At 40.7% G+C, this 7,215-nt stretch overlaps 1 non-coding gene across 1 annotated transcript; it reads left to right on the top strand.

Annotated features, from left to right (window-relative positions):
* The first annotated feature begins 6,658 nt into the window (after window positions 1–6,658).
* TRNAS-GGA (transfer RNA serine (anticodon GGA)) lies at window positions 6,659–6,730 on the top strand. The gene has a single exon. It is a non-coding gene; the product is annotated as a tRNA-Ser (tRNA).
* Window positions 6,731–7,215: the final 485 nt, after the last annotated feature.

Genomic DNA, 7,215 nt, shown 5'->3' with positions numbered 1-7,215 from the left:
CTGCATGGCAAAAAGCCTGTATGCCATATGATATGGCCAAAAATAAAATAAAAATAAAAACTTGCCCTTCCCCCAAATGAATTACATCAATAGATAATCAATGGAGATTAGAAGAAACAGTTTGAAGATCTCTTTACCCCTATAACACACAGAAAACTGGCTTTGGGAATGGAGATGATGATAATAATGATAAGCAGCAGGCAGTGAGTGTTTACTGAATTCTAAGCTTTATGCTAAGCACTTACTTTCATTCTAACCTTATTATTACTATTTTAGACTTAGTCTGTTTGTGCTGCTTAAACAGAAAAACCATAGAACGGGTAGCTTATAAACAACGAAACTTTAGTTCTCATAGTTCTGAAGGCTGGAAGTCTGGGATAAGGGGCCAGTATGGCTGAGTTTTGGTGAACGTCCTCTGTCTGCTGGTGGACCTCTAGTCACATCCCTAACTGCAGAGAGAAGGTGCACCCTCTCTCATGACACATGGAAGCACACTAATCCTATTCATGGGGACTCCATCCTCATGACCTCATGTAATCCTGACTACCTCCCAATACCATCATGCTGGGGTGTAAGGGTAGGGATAATGTTTCAACATATAACTATTAGGGGGACACAAACATTCAGTCCTGCAAGGCAGGAATCACCGTTCCTAGTTAACAGATGAGAAAACTGAGCAGAAGAAATGTTGAAAAAATTACCCTTGGACTTGTTAGTTTTATAGGTCCAAATAGAGTGTGTCTTACTCCAAACCCATCAGTTCAGCTCAGTTCAGTTCAGTTCAGTTGCTCAGTTGTGTCCGACTCTTTGCGACCCCATGAATTGCAGCACACCAGGCCTCCCTGTCCATCACCATCTCCCGGAGTTCACTCAGACTCACGTCCATCGAGTCCGTGATGCCATCCAGCCATCTCATCCTCATTCGTCCCCTTCTCCTCCTGCCCCCAATCCCTCCGAGCATCAGAGTCTTTTCCAATGAGTCAACTCTTCTCAGGAGGTGTCCAAAGTACTGGAGCTTCAGCTTTAGCATCATTCCTTCCAAAGAAATCCCAGGGCTGATCTCCTTCAGAATGGACTGGTTGGATCTCCTTGCAGTCCAAGGGACTCTCAAGAGTCTTCTCCAACACACAGTTCAAAAGCATCAATTCTTTGGCGCTCAGCCTTCTTCACAGTCCAACTCTCACATCCATACATGACCACAGGAAAAACCATAGCCTTGACTAGACGGACCTTAGTCGGCAAAGTAATGTCTCTGCTTTTGAATATGCTATCTAGGTTGGTCATAACTTTTCTTCCAAGGAGTAAGCCTCTTTTAATTTCATGGCTGCAGTCACCATCTGCAGTGATTTTGGAGCCCCCAAAAATAAAGTCTGACACTGTTTCCACTGTTTCCCCATCTATTTCCCATGAAGTGATGGGACCAGATGCCATGATCTTCATTTTCTGAATGTTGAGCTTTAAGCCAACTTTTTGACTCTCCTCTTTCACTTTCATCAAGAGGCTTTTTAGCTCCTCTTCACTTTCTGCCATAAAGGTGGTGTCATCTGCATATCTGAGGTTATTGATATTTTACCTCTAGCTTAATGCTGAACAGGAAAGATTCTGTGGACTGCTGGAAATCAAGAGCCTCTAGAAGAAGCTGGGAGTCATGCTTCCACTAGAAATAAAAAATAAGCCCAGGGAATGGAGAAAATAGACAAGTCAACAAGAATTCTGCAATTGTGACTGATAAACATGTAGGACAGAGATCATGTATTTGGTCATGAAAGAAAAAGATAGCCCTTGGAACCCCAACAAGAGCACCAGAGGGCACAGCTAGGATTAATTAGAGGATTTTTCAGGTATCATAAATAGGCAGATTTTCATAACCTATAAACTTCAGCAGCATGCAGTACAAGGAGAGAAAAAAATGGCTCAATTATACTTTACATCAATTAAATATATTCCTCTTAAATTCAGTGGTAAAGGTGGAGCTCCATATTTCAGATTTTTTGGAATTTGAGGAGAAAAGAGATTATACCAACTCAGGAATATTACATAAGTTGTTTTTTTTTGTCCACCCACGTGGCTTGTAGGGATTTTCGTTTCCTGACCAGGGATTGAACCTGAGCCTCAGTAGCGAGGGCACAGAGTCTAACCACTGGACTGTTAGGGAATTCCCTATATAAGATTATTTGAGTGGAAAAAAATGGGGCAAATTTGAACTGATATAAGTAGTACAAGAAGTTCTCCCATTTGTGATTCCCTTGGAAGAGTTTGTGGACTTTGCAAACCCTCTGCCTATAGATATTGCAACATCATGCTCTCAGAGATTGCTGGCAAGTTCCCACCTCTCACAAAGGATGATCACTTCTCTTAGTATGTTGTTTAGTCGCTCAGTCACATCCAACTCTTTGCAACACCAGGCACTGTAGCCCGCCAGGCTCCTCTGTCCATGGGATTTCCCAGGTGAGAATACCGAAGTGGGTTGCCATTTCCTTCTCCAGGAGATCTTCCCAACCCAGGGACTGAACCTGTGTCTCCTGCATTGGCAGGTGGATTCTCTACCACTGGACCACATAGAAAGCCCCTGTATTAATATAGATGAATAAGAGGACTTAAAACAGGATTCTACTGGGCTCTAATTAACTGAGGTAAGTTCAATTATGTTAACTGAATCAGATAGAGCATACAGTTAACCCAAGAGTTACTTTGAACTGCTGAAAAATTTAACAAGAGTTAACAAAATACTTTGTTGATTTTTCTAGCAGTTACTGCAACCTTCTGAAATTAACAATTTAATAAATCCTACAGGATGAATAAATGTTCTTGTTTATTCAATTCTCTAAAAGGTTTGCATCAACTGTTTATTAGAACTTGTCCTCAAAACGATCTGGAGCAGTTGTTTTCTTTAGGAGAATCTCCCTTGAAATTACCAATTCCGTGTGTTTAAAGGAGTACTCAGGGTTGGGTTTGAACTTTTTAAGTTAATCTTGATTAATTACTTTTATTAAACTAGGTATTTGTTCACTTATATTTATTTAAAAATGAGTTTTTTTCATAATTTCTTTCTAATCTCTGTTGTCCCTTGTGTTATGTCCCAGTTATTCCCAGTATAGTGCTTTTGTGCCTTTCTCTTTTTTAAACTAAGTCTCCAGAGATATATTAATTTTATTACTCATTTCAAAGAACCAATTTTTTGCTTGTTGATTCTTTTCTACCTTTTTTCCATTTCATTAATTTCTACTGTATTAGTTCCATACTTCTACTACTCCTTGGGTTTATTCTGTTATTACTTTAATAACGTTTAAATTAGCCACCTAGCTCATTAATTTTCAGCCTTTGGCTTTTCTAAATTATCCATTTAAGATTATGTTTCCCTATATGCATTGCTATAGCTAAATCTTCAAATTTTTTGTTACATTTGTTTTTATTTTTCAGTTCTATGTATTTTGAATTTTCTGAGCTTTTTTACCTGTGAATAATTTAGCAGTTTATTTTAAGATTTGTTGGCATATAAGATTTTCACGGTCATTTTTTACAAACTGATTTGAATTTTAACTGCATTGTAGTCAGAAATCGTGGTTCCAATTTTTCAAAATGTATTGACACAAACTCTGGACTATTAAGTAGTCAATTTCCGGAACATTCTGAACAGCATAAAAAATGTACATTCTCTAGTTGTTTTATGGCATCCTATATATGTTCATTAGATCAAGTTTGCTAATTGTATTATTCAAATTTTATCTATCTTTACTGATATTTTCTGTTCTGGAGGACAGCAGAACCATGTTTGGAGTGTTCTATAAGAAAGAGTGACCTAAAAATTCATATTAAAAAAAGAATTTATATTCACAAATTTGCTTTCATAAAATAAAGCAGAGGGCAAATATTCTCCAGCATGAAAGAGCTCAAAGGAAATAACTATGAGTTCTTCTTGAAAACGAAGACAATCCAAAATTCTCTGATAACAAAATGCAGCCATGCAAGAATGGGTAGAATCAAAACAGAAGATTTTAGAAAAGAAAGAGCCCCGGTGAGTGTCGACTATGGTGACAGACCACCTGGGCTGGGATCAAATCTCTCTGTGACCTTGGACAAGTCATTTAAGCTCTCTGTACCTAAGTCTCCTCACTGTAAAATGTAGACAAGAGATGAACTGAAGTCTTAAGATTTTCTAAGACTTCATTTGGCTTATATACGAAATGAAATTAGAATAGGGCCTGGTAAAGAAAATGCTGTTAGCTGTATATGTGAAGCTAGTATTTCATTTTAGAAAACAAGGCTAAACAGCTATGAGGGCTGTTACTACAAATTAGAACATGAGGAACCTCACAGAATTGCCAAGAAGACTGCAGAGTAAACTTCATAGCTAAGAACTTCCAAAATAATGTTTTAAGACGGATCACTGGGAATTCCCAGTGGTTAGGACTCAGTGCTCTCACTGCCAAGGGCCTGCATTCGATCCCTGGTCAGGGATATAAAATCCTACAAGCCAAAGAATGTGGCCAAAAAAATGGGACTGGTCTAGTGAGGACAGGCCTATTGCCACTGCCAAGCTGCCAAGAACTGGAAGGGGCAGTTTCTGACCCCCCAACACCCCTGGCACCACTGGACACTGGAGCCTATCACTAGCAGCACTGACCCTGGAGCTCCTGAAATTTGATCCTGCTGCAGTGGCCCCCAGAGAGCACACAGGATGAGTGAGTCTTGATCACATGCCATATCCAAGGTGCAAGGGAAACTGGAAAGTGAGTAGAGGCACTTTCAGCTTTGTAGGCCCAGGTGGGCTCTGTCTGCTACCCAGACTCGTGTGAAAGAAAATTTCCCAAGCATAACACAGGACTCAGAAGCTGGGCAGCCTTAAAGAATGACCTATCTCCTCTGCAGCAAACTAAGTGAGCATAGGGCATGAGTTCTATACACAGAATGCCTAGGGGCAAACGCTCTGTACCTGTGGCCAAGTTAATTAAACTGTAGGAGGCTTCATTTCATCTGTAAATGGAGATAATAATAGTACCATTCTCGAAGTGCTGTCCTAAAGATTAAATGACTTAGCGACTCAACAGCAACATTAAATAAGTTAATTCAAGTGCTCAGTAAATGTTAGGTATATTAAAGTGATTCTTCTTCATCTTCTTCTCCTCCTTCCTCTCTTCCTTTTCCTTCTTTCTCTCCACTTCTTCATGAGAGCTAAGTCAATTCAGTTGTGTCCAACTCTGTGTGACCCCATGGACTGTAGCGCACCAGGTTCCTCTGTCCATAGGATTCTCCAAGCAAGAATACTGGAGTGGGTTGCCATTTCTTTCTCTAGGTGATTTTCTTGACCCAGGGATGGAACCTGAGTCTCCTGCATTGCAGGCAGATTATTTACCATCTGAGCCACCAGGGAAGCCCAGTGAAGGAAGAAGAAAGGAGAGGGGAAATTAAAGTATGTAAATACATACACAATGGCAGAGAAGAAAACATGAATTGCTGAGATTGTTCTTACTTCCACAATGTTGTATAAATACTACAGTTAATATTTATGGCTTGTTTTCCCACCATCTGTCCCACATTTCCTTGGTTCTCCATCAGCATCTCAGCTGGTTTGGATTTTTGCCTGAAGAAGTGAACCAAACCTTAATTCCTGTGGGAGCTGAGCCTCCTGGTCCAGCTGCTATCGAGTTACTGTAGTTTTCCACTTCTACCACTGGCAGTGGCGGAGGCAGTCCAGTGGTTCCCTAGAGTCCCATCCATATTCCTTCTTGCCCTCCCTGTGTGCCATGTTGCCAGTTGGGTTCTCTGAAAGTAGATACTGAGATGGGAGTTTGGGGTGCAAGGTGCTTGTTAGGGATCAACACCAGTGATGTTAAGGAGGGGGAAGCAGAATTGAGCAGAGGAGCAAAACTGCAGTATAAACCTGGCAAAGCCTAAGCCAGCCTGGTGGGGCGGGAGCTCTGAAGCAAGTGTTGCCGGTCACTCAGTCACCAGCTATCCCAGGAAGGGTGTGGCATGTGCAAGGTGGCTCTTGGCAGCTAAAGGTCTGATATCTGGAAGCTGACTGCACACCACATTGCCTGTAGCTGGGCCAAAAGTCCTTCCTTCAAAGGGATCTGCTGGGCTTATCTCTTTTTCACAGGCAGCAACTTCATTTCTTCTTAGGAGCCAGGTACAATCACCCCATCAACATCATGAACCCCTCTTTTTATATCTATTCAGCCAATGGCATGTGGAAACCTTACTTCTGATCCATTAGAACCATAATTGCATCTGCTTGTGAAAGCATTCCTCCCCCTGGGCATGACAAAGCACAGAGCTTTGAAGATGGACAACGAAAATTTTGCAACTAGGTCACTGAGTGGAATGCTCAGAGGTGCCTCCTCCACCTCGTTTGTCATTTGCAGCATAGAACCGAAAATATTGTAGTTTTAGGAAAACAGATTGACCTGTTTATGTTAGAAATGGGCTTCTAAAAAAATCTAAATGTAAGTCAAATTGTGGCCAACTGAATTGAATTTAAATGCATTTGAGGAACTCACAGTGTAAAGGAAATAGTTCAGCAAAATTATTTTTATTAATCAAATAGTCACTCTTTCACCCCCTAACTCACTTTTCCCACTTGCTCTCCATCTCCACCAAATTGAAATATTTTATCAATTAACATGTTTGACATTGAGTTTCAATAGTAATTAGGGCTTCCCTGGTGGCTCAGAGGTTAAAGCGTCTGCCTGGAATGCAGGAGACCTGGGTTCGATCCCTGGGTTGGGAAGATCCCCTGGAGAAGGAAATGGCAACCCACTCCAGTACTCTTGCCTGGAGAATCCCATGGAGGGAGGACCCTGGTAGGCTACAGTCCATGGGGTCGCAAAGAGTCGGACACAACTGAGTACACACCTGTACTGTTAAGTACAATTTAATATCCCACAATGTTTCATGGCTATACTGGTTTCTTGTTCCTGACAAGACACCTAGGGCTTATGAAATTACCCCAGCAGGAGGTAATGGAAAAATGAATATAAAACCTTTTTGTTAGTGAATGAGAAAGTTCAATAAATGCCCCTATGAAAGGGTACTAAGCACTTAGTTTCATTAAGAAAACTGCTCAGTAGCCTAAAGAGTTAAGGGGAGATTTTGTGCATGACTACTGCTCATCACCATGCAAGGTAGAATGTTTCTAAGTTTCAGGAGTCAGATAAGTAAATATTTTTAAATCTTTATGATTTTATTTTAATTTCAGTATGCTGTGGTTCTTAA

The sequence above is a fragment of the Budorcas taxicolor genome, chromosome 10 (genome assembly GCF_023091745.1).
Source record: "Budorcas taxicolor isolate Tak-1 chromosome 10, Takin1.1, whole genome shotgun sequence".
Classification (NCBI taxonomy): domain Eukaryota; kingdom Metazoa; phylum Chordata; class Mammalia; order Artiodactyla; family Bovidae; genus Budorcas; species Budorcas taxicolor.
This window is presented reverse-complemented; position numbering and strand designations above follow the sequence as displayed.